General features: G+C 44.8%; 1 protein-coding gene across 1 annotated transcript in view; it reads right to left on the bottom strand.

The window, feature by feature from the left end:
* SRRM4 (serine/arginine repetitive matrix 4) overlaps window positions 1–20,688 on the bottom strand; it is a 128,053-nt gene that overhangs the window by 78,212 nt on the left and 29,153 nt on the right. The gene's annotated exons all lie outside the window — the stretch shown is intronic.

The raw sequence follows: 20,688 nt of genomic DNA, 5'->3' as shown, positions 1-20,688 counted from the left end.
GCCCTGGGCTTCTTTGAAAGGAAAGCTGGGAACTTAAGAATAATGACAACAACAAAAATTACACTCCCCTCCCTGGTTGCTTGGAGGCAAATGTTGATCGCCATAGGCGAATAGAGGAGAAGCTATTTTATACAATCCTATACTTGTTCATTTCAGCCTTTGGCTGTTGAGTTTATCCTTTGTTTTTATATTTGTAAGCAGCCCAACTTGACCATCTGCTTAATTTCCATTGCCCAGGGGAGAAATATGCTCACAGGGTCCTTAGCAGCACATCCGCAACTAGCTGACAGCTGCAGAGGTTTCCGGCATGTACAGCAGTACCTCGCAGGGTCTCTTGTTTCTTCCAAAGCTCAGTTGGGCTCTATTAGACTTGCCGATTTACTGCACTGCCCCAGAGAGAGATCTGGTCCTGGGATACACAAAGCTGATCAGAAAGTAGTTGATTGGCATCTTGTTCTCACCGTGGCAAGCAAATGCCCCAGTAGGGAGCCTGAAAGCACAAGAGCCCTCTCACCTCCTATAGCTTCCAGCAACTGATATTCAGTGGCATTTCCTCCCTTCAACCGTGGAGGTGGAACATGGCTAAGTAGCCACTAACAGACTTCTCCTCCATGAATTTGTCTACTGGTAATTCTCTCTGAAAGCAATCTAAATCGGTTTGCCATCGCTGGCTTCTTTGGGAGTGAACTGTGCCCTGTGTGCAGAAGTCCTTTATTTTGTCTGTCCTGAATCTTCCAACTTGCAGCTTCCTTGGGTGTCCCTGAGTTCTAGTGTTATGGTAAAGGTAAAGGGACCCCCTGACCGTTAGGTCCAGTCGTGGCCAACTCTGGGGTTGCGGTGCTCATCTCGCTTTATTGGCTGAGGGAGCCGGCGTACAGCTTCCGGGTCATGTGGCCAGCATGACTAAGCCGCTTCTGGCAAACCAGAGCAGCGCATGGAAATGCCGTTTACCTTCCCACCGGAGCGGTACCTATTTATCTACTTGCACTTTGAGGTGCTTTCAAACTGCTAGGTTGGCAGGAGCTGGGACTGAGCAACGGGAGCTCACCCCGTTGCGGGGATTCAAACCGCCAACCTTCTGATCGGCAAGTCCTAGGCTCTGTGGTTTAACCCACAGCGCTACCCGCATCCCTTCTCTAGTGTTATGAGAGAGGAATAAAAATATTCTCTCGATTTCAAGTAGGATAACTACTTGAAAATGATTTACAGATGGTACCTAACTCTGAGTAGGCTTGCTCAGATGTATAAGACTGAATCAGATAAGTGCTGGAGATGCAGTGAGGTCGAGGGAATGTTCCTTCATATGTGGTGGACCTGTAAACGGGTAAAAGAGTACTGGGAAATAATTTATAATGAATTGAAAAAAATGTTTAAAAGTACTTTTCCAAAAAATCCTTTCTGTTGGGGATAATTCAGATGGAAATTCCCAGGTATCAAAAAAGGTTATTTATGTATGCCACTACTGTGGCTTGTGTTTTGTTAGCCCCAAAATGGAAAACGAGCGAGGTCCCAACCAAAGAAGAATGGCAACTTAGACTGATGGAATACACGCAGCTTGTGGACCTAATTTATAGAATAAGAGAGCAAGAAGAACATACATTTAAAGAAGATTGGAAAACGTTTATTGAATATATGGGGGGGGGAATTGTGTACATTTGAAAACGTTGGCAGCATTAAGATAAATTCAACAGTGTAAATAAGTTTTGATGGATGTAATAATGGAATACTGAATGGTTGGGTTTATATAAAATATGCAGGGATTTATGTTATGCAAAATGAACCATGGAAAGAGAAGAAAGGAAGTCATTGATATTTTAAGGTTGTTTAAATGAATATTTTAAATTGTAAAACAGAAAATTTATACATATATAAATCTTCTCTCTACCCACTTTCTTATATAATTTTAGACACCTCTACCACGTCTCCTCCTGTTTGCCTTTTCAGATGGTTCCCCAGGCAAGGAGCATCTCCTGCGATGCTTCTACTTGTTCAACAGGGTTGCGGGTTTGAGACCCACCTTAGGCAAAAAGACCCCTGCATTGCAAGGGGTTGAACTAGCTAAATGACCCTCGTGGTCCCATCCAACTTTCCATTTATAGGGTTCTTTTTATTTTATGGCAAAACTGCAGCTTGTTTCATGACTTGGAGGCAGAATCTGCATGCATGACCTTTCCCCATCACATAATAATACATCTGCACACTTGGATCTGAACACAAATCACTTGCAACGCAGACGGCCTGGCGAACTGGCACTTTTCCCGCAGAACGCCATACGGGCCACCCAGGGCATTGTTATTATTATGACCATTATTAATTACCCGTCTGTCAACCCCAAGGTCCCAGGGCTGGTTACAACAATTAAAACACAGCATTAAAACCAGCGTGCAGCTACAGAAGTACGGTGGGTCCTAAAAATGCACATCTCAAGTGCCAAAAGTCAAGGTGCATCTTCAGCATTTGCTGAAAGCTGTGTAGTGAAGAAGACAGACACACCTCCATAGGGAGAGAGTCCCACAACTTAGGGGCCACCACAGAGAAGGTCCTCCTCTCCTGGGCTGCGACCCTCAAGTTTCTTAGAGGGCACCCTCTGCCCATCTTAGCACCTGAGAGGGTCTCCAATGAAGGAGGTGGTGTTTTGGCTCTTTGGGGCCTGAGTCGTTTAGGGCTTTAAACACTAATGCGAGCACCTTGAATTGGGTCCAGCGAGGAACTGGCAAGCAGTGCAGCCAGTTGCATAGCGTGGGTTGCCAGAGCCCCGGGCATGGCAAGTATCCTCGGCACTGCCCGCCAATAAGCTGGAACGAAGGGGCAATAGTTTGTGACCTGTCCGAGTGACAGCTGTGGTGCCCCATGAGCGTTGAGCACGGTGGAGAGCTGAATGGGGGATTGGTCAGGAGTGAATATCTTTCTAAAGCCTGCTCAGAAGGTGCCCTAGCAACCAGCCATCACCCAAATCTGATCCTCAGTCTGCCTGCACAAACACTGTTAGATTTTCTGTGTGAGGGCGAGGGGGCACTGGCGGAGGAAGAGGAGTGCGGGGGGAGCGCACCGCCCCCAGCAGCACGATCCTGGCGGTGTGCCATCACGACTGCCCCCTGCCCACACTGGGTGCCACACCCCTGCAGGCAGTGTGCCATGCCCCCAGGACGCACATCATGCACCCAGGATGCGCGCCAGCCTCATCCCCACTTGTTCTCTGCCCCCCGGTGCTGGAGCATGAAGCTCCACCACTGCAAGGGGGCACATTTTTAAAATTTATTGTTACTACTTTTCCCCCTATTGGAAATTTTGCACCCCTAACAATTTTGCGCCTGGGGAAACTGCCCATGCTACACCACTGAGGGCTGTTCTTTCAAAACAGGGGTTGTATCTTGTATGAGATCTAAATGGAACCCCAGCCAGCAATCTGGCTGCTGCATTACAGACCAATTGAAATTTTTCAAGTCGTCTTTACTCAGAGGAGGCAACACTGAGTAGAGGAACCAATGGCCTGACTCCATCATATAAAGTAGTTTCAGGGGTTCCTGTGTTCAGTGGCTAATGCTTGACTGTCCACCAGAGGGCAGCAACACAGCTTGGCAGATGTGCTCTCTTTATGCTGCCTCCTCCAGAGACAGGTGTTCGGCACCTGCAAGCATGGGGCATAAGATAAAGCAGGAGAAGTAGACTTCCTAGCTTCTACTGCACTTAACAAAATATAATCAGCTTCACCCTGGGCAACTGTGGGAAACAGCTGGCAATTCTGATTTATAGGGGGGAGTTTGAAAAATTGAGGACAGTCAACATTAGGGCTTGTGTATTATTAGAACGTGCCTGAAAATTTGTTCAGAAAAGCTGAGCTTTTGGGAAGGGGGAGCCTTTATGTTCCATGCAAATCCGGCTTCTCTTGAAATTTCCCCAAGGAGTGTTGCCAACGTACTAAGGAAAATCAAACCTGGTCTGCTCTTCTGCCTGTAAGAGAAGCCCAATGCATAGAAAATAGCAGGTGAGGCTTTTCAGTGCATGGAAGCAAAGGTAAAGGCACTCCTAACCACAGAGGACACTTGCCCCCCTGCCAAGGGGGGGCAGCTGCCCCACCAGATCAAGTAAAACAAAAGAAATACTTAACTAACTGACTAATCAAGTCAGTTCTGCCCCCCCAACAAAAATCCTTGCAACTCCCACACCTCTAGTTACAAAAACGTATCCATCCAAAACAAGTAACTTGCCAATTTCCTGAACATGGGAGTCACCTGTCAAAGAATCCCAATCACTCCAGGATTCAAGCACAGTTTATTGGACCTTATCCAGCCCACCACTGCATCCAGACACCGATTCAAAGCTTTCACCGGTCTAGACAATCAGTCTCATACAGGAACACCTGGGCACTAAATGTACATCCCCCCCCCCCATGGCAGGAGCAGCTTCTTCACACAGGCATGGTCAAGGGTGAGATCAAATATTTAGATTAAGTACTGAGTCACCCTTTTCTTAGATCCCCACTCAGTTCCCACCTCTCAGCAGCCGGCTTCCTTCCACGCCGTTTCACCAAGCAATCAGGCTTGGCTTTCCACTAAGGGTTGGCAACACAGGTACCCGTCTTCACAGCCTCTCTAAGTGCTCTCTCTCTCTCTCTCTCTCTGTCTGGCAGCAGGACTGCAAGGAAGTGGCTTAGGACTCCTGCATGGGCACACCTTGGCCTCAATTTGCACAGGTGTGAAAGAGGTGTGAAATATAGTGATATGTTCATGGAGTGGAGTGTGGATTTCATGCTCTTTATTCAGCTCATAGTGGTGAGGAGGAATGAAAGTTTCCCCAGACTATCTGCTTTATATACATTATTTACACAATGGGTCGCACGTGATTGGCTAATTCTGGGATTCTCCTGTAGGCCAATCAGGTTGCGGATTCACTTCCACCTGGAGCTGGATTGGGTGGCTCCTGCAGACCAATCATACTGCTGCATTGTTCTAGGACCAATCAGACTGCTGCATTCTGGACCCTATTGTTCTAGGACCAATCAGACTGCTGCTCTTTGGATCCTATTCAACTCAGTACATAACAAGGTGGCATGTTTGTGCTCACTTGGGGGACTTGCTCACCTTGTGGGAAGGTCGGGATTGCAAACCTGTGCTCCTTTATGGCCACGTGGGTCTGCTGCTGCTACCTGCAAAGGCACTCCTAACCACAGAAGACACTTGCCCTCCCTGCCAAGGCGCCTGGTTCTAGGCAACATACGAAGAGCCAGATGGATCAGGCCAATGACCCATCTAGTCCAGCATCTTCTTCTCACAGCCACAAATCAGAGGCCCCAATGGGAAATCTGCAAACAGGACAAAAACACAAGAGTATTCTTCCCTCCTATGGTTTCCAGCAACTGATATTCAGAAGCATTACTGCATCCAACTGAAGAGGCAAAGCATAGCCATCCTGGCTAGTAGCCATTGATGGCCTTCTCCTCCAGGAATTTGTCCAATCATTTTACGATACGATAATCTTTATTGTCATTGCCCCATACAGAACAACGAAATTGAAAATCTACATCAGACGTTCAGAAACCAACAAGCCTGCTACCCCAGCCTGGTTAGCCCACAAAAACTCTGATACTCTAAGAAACTGACGGAGCTGACAACAAGACTAGACCTGAACACAACAACAATCTCATCTAATACAGATTCTATAAACCGTTTGGTTCAAGAGTCTACGGAAACAAGGAGAATAGCTGAGAGTGCTAGGTCTACTGCCGAAGAAACCAAAGGAAAGTTTGCGCCTATTGCAAAAAAAGTACATGAACATGATACAGCATTAGCCCTACTAGAACTGGAAAGGAAAAGCAAGAACCTGAAATTAAGACTGGTTCCAGAAGAGGAAGAGGACAAGCTTGGGGAATTCCTCACAGATAAATTTCAAGACTTTTGGAATGATGAGTTAGATGGAGAAGAAGATGAATTTGTGATAACCTCAGCCTTTCGGATTGGCAGGAAGCAAGGGAAGAAGCCAAGAGACTGTTTAATTACCTTGGGATCAAAGGAACAAAGAGACAAAATACTGAACCTACATTTCCAGAAGGCCTTGGTCATTAAAAATTCTCAGATCCAGATTTTCAAGGATATTCCTAAATACTTTTTGGAGGTTAGATCTCAATTTAAAGAATTAGTTGATCTACTTAAACAGAATAATATCCCATTCAGGTGGGAATTTCCACAAGGGCTGTCCTTTAACTTTAAAGGGAAGAAAATTAAAATAAAAACAAACCAGGATAAAGAACTCTTTTTGGAAAGAAATCAAGAGGATCTTCAGAAAGGAACTGTTAGTGAGGGGGAAGTACCGGACATTTCAAATCTATCATTTGGACTGAACCGAGCACCGACCGAGGAGGAACAACAACTTGGTGCAGTCGGTGGAAGAGCTACCCAGTAACAAAAATGTCTCTGCAACTCTTCAGCTGGAATTGTAATGGTTTGAACCACCCTCGAAAAAGGGGTCAAGTATTCCATCTATTAAAGAAGGAACATCTAGATGTAATCTGTCTACAAGAAACTCACATTGCCAGGATACATAGAAAACTCTTAACAAATAAGAGATTAGGACAAGAATTTATTTCATCAGATAGAGTTAAGAAAAGAGGAGTTGTGATCTATGTCAAGGAAAAATTTGAACCAAAACTGATCTTTAAGGATGACCAAGGAAGATACCTGGCAGTGGAAATTCAAATTCATGGAGAAAAGATTTTGATTGTTGGAGTTTATGCACCAAATGAGGGGAAGGCTGAATTCTTCAAGAAGTTGCATGAGACTTTAATGGACTTTTTGGATTTTAAAATTATAATGATGGGTGATATGAATGGAGTCGTCTCCACAAACATGGACAAGGCCCAAAGACAAACAATATCTAATGATGGAAGACTACCAAAGACATTCTTCGAACTGACTGACACTATGGACCTGATTGACATTTGGAGAACTAGGAACCCTCTGGAAAGGGAGGGGACCTTCTTCTCTGAAGCAAAAATGACATGGACTAGAATTGATCAAATATGGACTTCTAGTAATCTGGCATCAAAAGTTAAAAAAATAGAAATCTGCCCAAAGACCTGTTCTGACCACAATGCTGTCAAGATGGAAATGAAACTGACAACAGCTGGAACCTTTAGATGGAGAATGAATGACACTCTTTTTGGAGATGAAGAAATTTGTAAAAAGGCCCAAAAGACACTTAAAGACTACTTCGAGATTAACCTGAGATCAGACACTGAAAAAAGAGTTATTTGGGATGCAAGTAAAGCCGTGATGCGTGGCTTCCTAATACAACAGAATTCAATAAAGAGGAAAAAACAGAATGAGAAGAAAGAGAAAATTTGGAATCTAATAAAAGAAGGGGAGAAGAAATTGAGATCTAAGCCTAAATCTCAAGAGATATTAAGAGAAATAAAATTCTATCAAACACAATATATGGAATTGATGAATCAGGAAATAGAATGGAAAATTAAACAAATGAGACAAAAGACTTTTGAGTCCGCAGATAAATGTGGGAAGCTACTGTCTTGGCAATTGAAAAAGAGGCAAAAATTGAATACAGTGACATCACTCGAAGTAGATGGGAAGTCTATTAATAAACCAAATGAGATAAGTAATTGTTTTCAAAGTTTCTTCAAGAAATTATACAAACAAGGGCCAAAAAACGAACAGGAGATAGAAGAATTTATTGGAAAATACGGCTTACCAAAAATCTCTGAAAATAATAGAAGGAGTTTGAATGAGAAAATTACAGATCAAGAAATAGAGAGCGCCATTCAGGATATGCAGCTGGGAAAATCACCAGGACCAGATGGACTAACCGCGAGATACTATAAAGTACTGAAGGATTGGTTAATACAACCATTGAAAGAAGTTTGTAATCAAATTTTGGAAGGGAAAAAGGCTCCCGAATCGTGGAAGGAAGCATTCATCTCACTTATACCGAAGACAGAAACTGAGAAACATCAAGTTAAGAATTACCGCCCTATATCACTCTTGAATGTGGATTATAAAATTTTTGCAGACATTTTAGCAAAAAGATTCAAAAAAGTTTTGTTAGAGGAGATTCACAGGGACCAAACTGGCTTTCTACCAGGCAGGCAATTGTCAGACAATGTGAGGAATATTATAGACATTTTAGAACTTCTGGAAACTGACATAAATAGAAAAGCTGTTTTGATTTTTGTGGATGCAGAGAAAGCCTTTGACAACATTTGTTGGAGCTTTATGAAGAGGAATCTCCAAGGGATGGGGGTAGGCAAAAACTTTGAAAATGGTATAAGTGCAATTTACTCTGAGCAAAAGGCCAAACTAATTGTAAATGGTATGGTTATGGACGAAATTCCAATAGAGAAAGGGACACGACAGGGATGCCCAATTTCCCCTCTATTGTTTATATCGGTACTGGAGGTTTTCCTAAATATGATTAGAAGAGACCAGCTGGTTAAAGGTATACAGGTCGGAACTAAACATTATAAGTTAAGAGCATTTGCAGATGATCTAGTCTTGACATTACAACAGCCAGAAACCAGTACAAAAAGAGTTCTGGAACTTATTGAAATATTTGGTCAGGTAGCAGGTTTTAAATTAAATAAACATAAGACAAAGGTGTTGGAAAAAAATCTTACGGTGGGGGAAAAAGATAGTTTTCAAAGAGAAACTGGTTTGGAAATTACTAAAAAGGTAAAATATCTGGGGGTGAATTTAACATCTAAGAATGTGAACCTATTTAAAGACAATTATGAGAAATGCTGGGCCGAAGTGAAGAAAGATTTCGATATATGGTCAAGATTGAGACTTTCCTTGTTAGGCCGAATTGCTGTTATCAAGATGAATGTATTGCCGAGATTGTTGTTTCTGTTCCAGACATTGCAAATTCTAGATAAGATGGACTGTTTCAAGAAGTGGCAGAAAGACATATCTAAATTTGTCTGGCAGGGCAAAAAACCCAGAATAAAATTTAAGATTTTGACTGATGCAAAGGATAGAGGGGGCTTTGCCCTGCCGGACTTAAAACTTTATTATGAAGCAGCAGCTTTTTGCTGGCTGAAACCATGGCTACTTCTTGAGAATACAGACATTCTGGACCTGGAAGGTTATGATAATAGTTTTGGTTGGCATGCATATTTATGGTATGACAAGGTAAAGGTACATAGAAATTTTAAAAACCATATTGTTAGGAAAGCATTGTATAATGTATGGAATCGATATAAAGATTTGCTTGAAAGTAAAACCCCCAGGTGGTTGTCACCAATGGAAGCCAAGGCGGTAAAAAGACTGAACATGGATACAGATTGGCCAAAATATTGTGAAATTATAGAATATGATGGTGAAAAGTTGAAACTACAGAGTTTTGAGAAATTGAAACCTAAAGTCCGAGATTGGTTACATTATTTCCAGATCAATGAAACTTTTAAGCAGGACAGAAAACTAGGATTTCAGAAGGAGAGGTCAAAGTTAGAAACAGAATTGCTAGAACCCAATACTAAGAATTTGTCTAGAATGTATAATCTGCTGCTAAAATGGAATACACAGGATGAAACGGTTAAATCAGCTATGATTAAGTGGGCACAGGATATTGGTCATGATATTATGTTTGCTGACTGGGAGCAGTTATGGACCACAGGTATTAAATTTACGGCATGCAGTGCCCTGAAAGAGAACATAATGAAAATGATCTATAGGTGGTACATGACTCCAGTCAAGCTTGCAAAGATATATCATTTGCCCAATAACAATTGTTGGAAGTGCAATGAATGTGAAGGAACTTTTTATCACCTTTGGTGGACCTGCCCAAAGATTAAGGCCTACTGGGAAATGATCTATAATGAAATTAAGAAAATCCTTAAGTGGACATTTGTAAAGAAACCGGAGGCTTTTCTCCTGGGCATGGTCGGCCAATTGGTACCAAAGAAAGATAGGACCTTTTTTATGTATGCAACAACAGCAGCAAGAATCCTTTTGGCGAAGTATTGGAAGACTAAAGAATTACCTACTCTGGAAGAATGGCAGACCAAGGTGACTGAATTTATGGGACTGGCAGAGATGACCGGCAGAATTCGTGACCAGAGGAAAGAGACAGTGGAGGAGGACTGGAAAAAATTTAAAATCTATCTTAAAAATTGTTGTAAAATTTCGGAATGTTAAGATGTCAAGGGATTGGATACAAAGAATCACAGCTATAAATTGAAATTTATAAAATAGAATTTTTTTAAAGAGAATTAAATATAAAAATGGGATGAAGAATTGCTAAAAATTTTAAAATATGGATGCAGGGAAGGGGAGGTTTGGGGAAGTCGTGTTATGTTTATTTGTTTTTTGTTTATGTTGTAAAATCAATAAAAATTATTTTTTTAAAAAAAAAAAAACTCTGATACCCCATAATTAAATACAATATACTCCCATAGAGACTACCTTACACTGCGTTTAAAACCAAGATCGCATATGAATAGAAACTGTTTCTCAGGCGGATAGTCCTAGTCTTTATAACCCTGCACCTTCTTCCAGAAGACAAAAGCTGAAAGAGATCATTTCCGGGCTGCGCACTATCCTGCACTATCTCTGCAGCTTTCTTATGGCACGTGGAAGCATAGATTTGATCCAAGGTGGGAAGAGTGCACCCAATTATTCTCTCTGCAGTCTTTACAACCCTGGACAGCATTGTTTTTCCCCTGACCATGCAACTCCCAAGCCACAAACGCAGACCGTAAGTTAATAAACTCTCAAGAGCACAATGGTAAAATGCCATCAACAGGTCCTTTGAGAGATTATTTCTCCGGGGGATTCTCAGAAAATATAACCTCTGCTGTGCTCTCTCTTTCAGGTCTTCTAAAACTATTCAAGTTGTTGGCTGTTAAGTTGTGGGTGAACATATCAGACAACACAGCGATTCTTCAAACAGCTCTTGTTTATTTAGAGGCCAGAACAGAACTGAACTGAAGGCCTCAGTCAGCCTGCTTATATAGAGCTCCAGTACAATGTTACTGTAGCAACTTTCTAAAACTATCCAATCACTGAACGTCACTTTCGATCCTTCATTTGCATAACTATCTACAGTATCCCCCTGCTGGCCCAGGATGAGAACTTCAGTACATAACATTGGCCATCACTGTCGCCTGTGGAAGTGAGTTCCGCAGTTTAACTACACACTGTGTGAAGGACTTTTATGTGTCCTGACTCAGCTTCATTCTAGTGTTATGAGAGAGGGAGAAAAACTTTTCTCTATCCACTCCCTCCATTCCAGTGGTTCTCAAACTATTTTTTTCTCTGGCCACACTTTCAGAATAAAAATTTGCTCAACAGGTTTTGTTTTTTTTTTAAAAAAAAATATTGTTATGAAATACACTGGAAAACAAAAACAAACAGCTAGCAGTGCTTGATTTATAACACAGAACACAATTACTTTATAATACAATCATGGGACTTCTGGAAAGTATACAAGAACGAAGAACATGAATCATTCCCAAAATATAATTATAAACGAGCCTCTTACACATGTACCTTAAGTATGTATACAAACGCAGTGAGAGGTGTGAGTTTGCTTTCGCCGGCTCAATCTCATTTATATTAGGTCTAATTTGAGAGAAACAAGCTCTCATCTCCTCATCAACACAAAGAAGCCTTTCTCTTTTCTGATCTTTCATACTGACAGAGTTGAAAATCCCTGTTAACAACAGTATGTCAGGGAGAGCTGTAGAAGAATAGCCAGTGCTCTTGAAGAGAGGCATGGACACTGTTTGGGGGTGTATATCCCCCCAAAATATTTTGATACTACAGTGGTACATACGCTTCAGGTTACATACGCTTCAGGTTACAGATTCCGCTAATCCAGAAATAGTACCTCAGGTTAAGAACTTTGCTTCAGGATGAGAACAGAAATCGTGCTCCGGCGGCTTGGCAGCAGTGGGAGGCCCCGTTAGCTAAAGGAGTGCTTCAGGTTAAGAACAGTTTCAGGTTAAGAACAGACCTCTGGAACGAATTAAGTACTTAACCTGAGGTACCACTGTAATACTGTACTGTACTATACTGTACGGAAATGTTTAAAAATGTATTTGATTGTCCGTGAATCTTCCTGCCACACCAGCAGGGGTGGAGGAAAGGGGGGCGGTTGGGGTGGTCTGCCCCGTGTGTCACCACTGAGGGAGGGTGGTGACAAAATGGCGGGCGGCACTCACCGCGGTGTCTGCGGCTTGGGCACCCGCAGGCTCTGCTCTGCCTCAAACGGTCCACCCACGGCCTCCCCCTCAGCTGTAGGGTGGCTGAGTGGGAGGAGGCAGGCAGACTCCTTGGAGGCGCCACACCCTTTGAGAACCTCTTCTTTTTGCCATGCTTTGAAGGTGACCCAGAAACTACAACTAATCCAGAATGCGGCAGCTAGACTGGTGACTGGGGGCGGCCGCCGAGACCACATAACACCCGTCTTGAAAGACCTACATTGGCTCCCAGTATGTTTCTGAGCACAATTCAAAGTGTTGGTGCTGACCTTTAAAGCCCTAAACAGCCTCGGCCCAGTATACCTGAAGGAGCGTCTCCACCCCCATCGTTCTGCCTGGACGCTGATGTCCAGTGTCAAGGGCCTTTTGGTGGTTCCCTCACTGCGAGAAGCAAAGCTATAGGGAACCAGGCAGAGGGCCTTCTTAGTAGTGGCGCCCGCCCTGTGGAACGCCCTCCCATCAGATATCAAAGAGATAAACAACTCCCTGACATTTAAAAAACATCTGAAGGTAGCCCTGTTTAGGGAAGTTTTTAATGTGTGGCATTTCGATGTATTTTTAATCTTTTTCGGAAGCTGCCCAGAGTAGCTGGGGAAATTATAAATTATAAATCATCATCATCATCATCTATAATTTCACCTCTATTTCAGCTTTTCTCTCAACGAAGTTGTCCCAAATGCTGCAACCTTCTTCAATGGGGAGTCGCTAAATCCTTGCCCTTTTCTGAACCTTTCTGAACTCTGTAACATCCTTTTTTTTGAGGTGGGGGCAACCAGAACTGTACGCAATATTCCAAATCGGGTTGCACCACAGCATTGGATAACAATGTTATGACATCAGTGGTTTTATTTTCAATTCTCTCTGCTCCCCCCTCCAAACCAGCTGAAGTTGGGGTAGAATGAGGAGAACTTTTCCTCCTCCAACCCACATTTTCACCATTCACCTCCCCTCCCGTTCCTTCTCCCTCCTCCTGCCTCCAACCGTATTGCTCTTCCATCAAGCAAACATGCATTCCGAGCGTAAATTTGGCAATGCAAATGATCGATCCACAGTGATTAATCTGCATTGGCTTGGTCACACATGGACAAGTGCCATAGCTTAGAGAAGGTGCCTGGAAGCTGAAGAATGGCAACTCTGGTATCAGATTGTGCCTGCTAACAAGATTTTAAGAAGGCAGCCCCAAGTGATAAAAGAGTGAGAAAATAAGGAAGAGTGATTTATCAGAGAAAAGCATCAGAAAGCAGGGATCGTTGGAGTGTATGCTTGAGACAAATGACAGGATATCCTCCATTTGGTAGAAGGTGTTTGATGTCAGAGAGTCCCAGTGATGGAGTTGTAATGTTCCAGATATGTGAGAAAATGAATTTACTATCAACATCACTGCTACTGCTGAAGAGGTATTGGCAGCGTTGAAAAGGAAAAGAAAAAAAGAAACGTTTAGGGAATATGTGCCCATTCACATTTTTTTTTTTTTTAAAAGTATTTATAAATCTCCCCCACCTCCAGTCATATAAAAACATCAGGATGGTTTGCAAGTCCCCCAAACAGAAAATACTATCTCATGGCTAGGCAGACTAAGGCCCGGGGGGGGGGCAGATCTGGCCCAATCGCCTTCTAAATCTGGCCTGCGGACAGTCTGGGAATCAGCGTGCTTTTACATGAGTAGAATGTGTCCTTTTATTATTATTAATAATAATAATAATAATAATTTTTTATTTATATCCCGCCCTTCCCAACTGAAGCTGGGCTCAGAGCGGCTAACAACAGTTAAATAATACAGCTTTCTAAAATCAATTCATTATAAAATCAGTTCAAATCAAATTGATGGCAACCACTGGGCTAGAGTTCTGTGAGAATTGCCAAAGGAGGGGGTCAGGCTGTGCCTTGGCCAAAGGCCTGGTGGAACAGCTCTGTCTTGCAGGCCCTACGGAAAGATGTCAAGTCCCGCAGGGCACTAGTCTCTTGTGACAGAGCGTTCCACCAGATCGGAGCCACAACTGAAAAAGCCCTGGCTCTGGTTGAGGCCAGCCTAACCTCTTTGTGGCCTGGGACCTCCAAGGTGTTTTTGTTTGAAGACTGTAAGGTCCTCTGTGGGACATACCAGGAGAGGTGAAATGCATCTCTGGGTTATTTTGGGGTTCTGCCTGGTGTTTTTACATGAGCAGAATGTGTGCTTTTCTTTAAAATGCATCTCTGGGTTATTTGTGGGGCATAGGAATTCATTCATCCTCCCCCCAAAAAATATAGTCCACCCCCCCACAAGGTTTGAGGGACAGTTGTCCCTCAAAAAAGTTTGCTGATCCCTGTACTATCTAAACAACACAAAATAGAATAATAGATCATAGAATTGTAGAGTTGGAAGGGACACCCCCCCTCCGCCCAACAATGCAGGAATCTTTTGCCCATCGTGGGATTCAAACCAATGACCTTGAGATTAAGAGCCACGTACTCTACTGACTGAGCCATCCCAGCTGACCTATGCTGCCAATTTCAATTGTTCCAACTATTAAGTGGGCCTTCCCATTGGTGTAAACCTAAAAGTAATCCAGGCGGCCATTAGAGTTCCATGTCTCCCTCTTCCCAACGAACTTATTGCCAACAATCCAATGCACGCACACAGAGAGTTAGAAAGGCAATGTTATGAATCTTGCACTTCGAATTAATAGGCCACCGCTCAACTTTTGCAACACTTTAAATGGGCCCCGTTTTCAAAATACCACTTTTCCTGCCTGCGGAGCATGCCTGCCATTTGTCATTTATTGGCCATTAAACTCGGCCTCTGCATGCTCCCTGGCAACGTGTGACCCGGCGACATTCCTGGCAGCGCTCTCAAGATGCTCATAATTTCCCTGGAGATAAAAAGATGCAGCCGGTAATCCGATCTCAGTTCCAAAGAAATTGGTCCCAAACCGATAACTTAATTCGACTTATGAAGGCACAAGGACAGAAGAAGAACCCGCAGGATCAGGCCAACGGCCCATCTACTCCAGAATCCCCATCTTCCCAATTTAAATTGGGGCAGAGTGTGTTCTGGCTCTTAAACACAGAACACAGAAGCTACATATGAATGAGGAAGAAGAGATCAGAGCCTGTTCCACTTCGACTGTCCACTTGGTTTAGAGAGCCTCCAACTGCCTCGTGGGAAGGATTCCAGGGGCAGGGGGCAGGAATAAGAACATAAGAAAACCCCAAGAGCCCATCTAATCTAGCATCGTCTTCTCACCAAAGCCAACCAGATGCCCACATGGCAAACCCTCAAGTAGGACCCAAGCCCTCGCCTCTCTTGTGGTTTTCCAGCAACTGGTATTCAGAAGCACAACTACCTCTGACCATGAGTGTAGCCATCAAGGCAAGCAGCCACCAATAGCTTTCTTCTCCATGAATTTGTCCAATCGTCTTTCAAAGGTGCCTAAGTTGGTAGTCATCACTGCCTCCAGTGGGAGTGAGTTTCACAGTTTAACATCATGAAGAAGTCCCTCCTTTAATCTGCCCTACATGCCACACAGAAGGCAGAAAGGCATCTACCGCAGGAAGATGTCCTATTCTGAGTCAGACCATTGGCTCATCTACTTTATATGATCTAATGCCAAGATTAAATCTTAAGAAGCAGAGATATCACCTTGCCAACAAAGGTCCGTATAGTTAAAGCTATGGTTTTCCCAGTAGTGATGTATGGAAGTGAGAGCTGGACCATAAATAAGACTGATCGCCAAAGAATTGATGCTTTTGAATTACGGTGCTGGAGGAGACTCTTGAGAGTCCCATGGACTGTAAGAAGATCAAACCGATCCATTCCTAAGGAAATCAGCCCTGAGTGCTCACTGGAAGGACAGATCCTGAAGCTGAGGCTCCAATACTTTGGCCACCTCATGAGAAGAGAAGACTCCCTGGAAAAGACCCTGGTGTTGGGAAAGATGGAGGGCACAAGGAGAAGGGGACGACAGAGGACGAGATGGTTGGACAGTGTTCTTGAAGCTACGAACATGAGTTTGACCAAACTGCGGCAGTCAGTGGAAGACAGGAATGCCTGGCGTGCTCTGGTCCATGGGGTCACGAAGAGCTGGACACGACTAAACAACAACAATGGCAAGCTTGCAAGTTCAATCCCCACATAGGAAAGCTGCATATTCCTGCATTGCAGGGGGTTGGACTAGATGATCCTCAAGGTGCCTTCCAGCTCTACAATTCTATGATCCTATGATTCATTGCCTGGGTCTGAGGCTGGAGATCCTCCCAGCCCAACCTGGAGAGGCTGAGGATTGAACCACGGACCTTCTGCACATAAAACAGATGTTCCACCCCTGAGCAACAGTCCTTCCCTGAGTTCAACCTAGGGAATAGTCCCAAGGGCCAGAGGGGAGGTCTCGAGGGCCACTTCAGCCCACAAGCTTGAGGATCCCGACTCCTAATAAACAAAATCTGTCTGTAAATCAGGAGGAAGGCTGACTTCAGCCTTGCAAACGGTGAATGGTCATTCCTCGCGCATTTCTAATACCGCCAGTTCCTTCTAATGATGCAAATCTTCAAATCTGAGCCTGGAGGGTCAAATGTGTCGATGCTCTGCTGGTGAGCTGGCAAAAGAAGCCATGTCAGCAGCTTCGTTCTCTGTGTCTCTGCCCGCCGGGAGCCTGGCACCACCTGAGTCTGCCACGCCTGGTTTCTACAGCTCTCTGCTGCAGCGTCTCTGAGATTGCATCCTTCCAGAGTTCTCCAGCCTACCAGAACTCATTTCTTTGCTCCTGTCTGTCACAGCAGAGGTGCCTGAGGATTTCATTCGGTCTGCATTTTTGAGCGAAAAAGACTGGATTTGTGCTTTTCTGCCACTCGCACACATTTTTACCTGTGATCCCAGCATTGCTGTGGGTTGGACTAGATGACCTGTGGGTCTCTCCCAACGACACAGTTCTGTGACCCTACAAGAATCCAACAGCATCTGGTTGGCCAAATGGAGAACAGGGTCCTGGACAAGATGATGGTGATGATGAATTGAATTTATACACCACCCTATACCAGGGGGGGATGCGGGTGGCGCTGTGGGTTAAACCACAGAGCCTAGGACTAGCTGATCAGAAGGTCGGCAGTTTGAATCTCTGCGACGGGGTGAGCTCCTGTTGCTCAGTCCCAGCTCCTGCCAACCTAGCAGTTCGAAAGCACATCAAAGTGCAAGTAGATAAATAAGTACCACTCCGGCGGGAAGGTAAACGGCATTTCCGTGCGCTGCTCTGGTTCGCCAGAAGCGGTTTAGTCATGCTGGCGACATGACCCGGAAGCTGCACGCTGGCTCCCTCGGCCAATAAAGCAAGATGAGCGCCACAACCCCAGAGTCGGCCACGACTGGACCTTATGGTCAGGGGTCCCCTTTACCTTTACATTTATATCAGGGGGTCTCAGGGCGATTCACAGAATAAAATCAAGATATAAAACCACATAATACATAGTACAAAATGTAGAGGAGCCACTGGCCTGATCCTGCAGGCATTTATGATGTTCTTATTATCCTACTTCGGCCACAAAGCTCACTGGATCACCTTGGGCCAGTCGCTGCCTCTCAGCCTAACTCACCGACCTCACAAGGCTGTTGTGCGGATTAAATGAGGAAGGAGAACAAGGTGGGACAGAAATGCAATAAAACAAAAGCAAGCACAGCGGATGCTTGGGTTACGAACGTGATCCGTGTGTGATGCACATTCGCAACCGGCAGAGTTTGCAACCTGCAGCGATTCTTCTGCACACATGCGGGTTGCGATTCAGCGCTTCTGCACATGCACAAAGCACAATTTAGCGCTTCTGCGCATGTGTGACTGCCAAAACCCGGAAGTAACCCTTTCCGGTACTTCTGGGTTTCAGCGGTCCGTAACCCGGAAAAAAATGTAGCCTGTAGCGTCTGTAACCTAAGGTATGACTGTAAATAGAACAAGCAGGCAGGTAGAAGAAGCAGACAGCGAGCGCATTCTGCCAAGGCGACAGGCAGCTGGCAAGGGGTATTTCTCACAATATCCAAGCAGGTAATGAGAGAGGCAGATGGCAGCGAGGGGATGTGTGTGACAGAGAGGGAGAAGGAGAGAAACGCAGGAGCCCCCAAAAAGTTCCACTTGTCCTGTGACCAGAAGCCCTTTCCGTCTTGAGAGGACACCCCCTTCCTTAATCCTAGCATCTTCCAACCCCCCTGGGTCCTTCTAAATCCCCTCTCGCCTTCTCTCCCCCCTTCAGGGCTGCCTGCACTGCTGTGTGGCCTGGTAATTAGAGATGTGAATCACATCGGCAGACCCAGGGAGGGCCGCTGTACAGCTGGAGTCCCCCCCGCCACCCCGGGGTCAAGGAGCAGGCGGGCAGCTTGGCTCTTAAAGGCTTTCTTTCCCTCCCTCGCCTCCGCCACCCTCAATTCACCCACTTTGCAGTTGGGCTGAGGAGGACCGAGAGGGGCTCATTATGAGGATGCGTTTCGGGGGGGGGGGAGCAAGAGGGCGCCGCTGGGAAGGAGCAGATGGCAGACAGGCGGGTGGCGGAGCCCAGGCTGCTCCTCTCTCTCGCTCAGCAGATGCCCCAGAACAAGAGCAGGGAGAGAGAGAGAGGGAGAAAGAGAGAGAGAGAGAGAGAGGATTAAAGGCCTCTCTGTATCAATTAACATCTAAGGTCAGAGAGAGGCAGAGAGGATGGCAAGGAGGCAACAGCAGGTCCCAGGAAGAGCAGGGATTCAGCAAGGTCAGGAAGGGGGCTGAAGGAGGAAGGGGAGATGGAAGAAAGATGACGCCAGGCTCAGAGGGAAGCCGATCCGTCCATTTCAGTCCCTCTCCAGTTTGGTTCTCCAAATTTCCGCGTTTCATTCCTATTCGAGGCTCCTGCTCTCCTCCTCTTGCGATCCCTCATCTTTATACACCAGATTAAAACTGGACAGTTCTCAGTTAACAGGTGCTTTCAAAATATTGCATTTAACAAGTTGATGGATAAATTAACCGGGAAGCTCAGGAATGAAGAAGACAAGAAATTTTAAAAAAAGAATGGGAAATGTTTATAATGTATATAAAAAAACCAGTGAAAGCAGGTCGAAACATTAGCAGGATTTTAAATGCACTTGTAATGTAATAGGACGTAGAGATAACCTAGGAAGATTGGGGGGGGGGGGAGACGTATTGATATGCAGTTGAAAATAGAATCAAAAGCAGGCTTCCTCAAACTTGGCCCTCCAGATGTTTTTGGCCTACAACTCCCATGATCCCTAGCTAGCAGGACCAGTGGTCAGAGATGATGGGAATTGTAGTCTCAAAACATATGGAGGGCCGAGTTTGAGGAAGCCTGATCAAAAGGACCCGTAGAAGGGATGGGGGGGGGAAGTCAGGAGATTCAGAATAATCTCCGTATTTGGATTTTGAATTGTTTTATGTTTTAAGTTTCTATTTTTGAAAATCAATTAAAAATATTATAAAATAAATAAAATACTATTGCATTTATTTTTATTTTGCAGGTTGATAGACCACTTACTTGGACAAAAGAACTCTAAGCCAGTGATTCCCAAAGTGGATGGTACTTACCTAGGGGGAACATTAAGAGTCAATCAAGGGGGTAGGAGGGGGCTGGGGGTGGTGGTAAATGACTACCAGACTTGGGAAAGCTAGTATCACTGCTTCAAGTTCATCAGTTCTGTTGAATTACAGGGACCAACCATTTTAGGCATGTCTGATATGCTGTGTGGCTGCACATGCATTCCCAACATCATTTCTCCGTTGAAAATAGGGACGCGGGTAGCGCTGTGGGTTAAACCACAGAGCCTAGGACTTGCCAATCAGAAGGTCAGCAGTTCGAATCTCCGCAATGGGGTGAGCTCTTGTTGCTCAGTCCCTGCTTCTACCAACCTAGCAGTTCGAAAGCACATCAAAGTGCAAGTAGATAAATAGGCACCGCTCCGGAGGGAAGGTAAATGGCATTTCCGTGTGTTGCTCTGGTTCGCCAGAAGCGGCTTAGTCATCCTGGCCACATGACCCGGAAGCTGTACGCTGGCTCCCTCGGCCAATAAAGCAAGATGAACATTGCAACCCCAGAGTCGGTCACGACTGGACCTAATGGTCAGGGGTCCCTTTACCTTTACTATTCCTCCTTAATAATGATTCTATTATTCCTACCCCACCCATCTGATTGGGTTGCCCCAGCCACTCTGGGTGGCTTCTAACATTATAACAACACAATAAAACAATAAACATTTTTTAAAAAACAAAAAACCCAAAACTCCCCTATACAGGGCTGCCTTCAGATGTCTTCTAAAGGTTGTATAGTTACTTATCTCCTTGGCTCAGGGGTTGCATAACTCCATACCCTCCAACATTTCTCTGGTGGAAATAGGGACGCGACGGGGTGAGCTCCTGTTGCTCGGTCCCTGCTCCTGCCCACCTAGCAGTTTGAAAGCATGTCAAAGTGCAAGTAGATAAATAGGTACCACTCCGGCGGGAAGGTAAATGGCACTTCCAGGTGTTGCTCTGGTTTGCCAG

This window comes from Podarcis erhardii (assembly GCF_964252035.2).
Source record: "Podarcis erhardii genome assembly, chromosome: 15".
Classification (NCBI taxonomy): domain Eukaryota; kingdom Metazoa; phylum Chordata; class Lepidosauria; order Squamata; family Lacertidae; genus Podarcis; species Podarcis erhardii.
The sequence above is the reverse complement of the archived record's forward strand: the minus strand, read 5'-3'. Positions and strand labels throughout refer to the sequence as shown.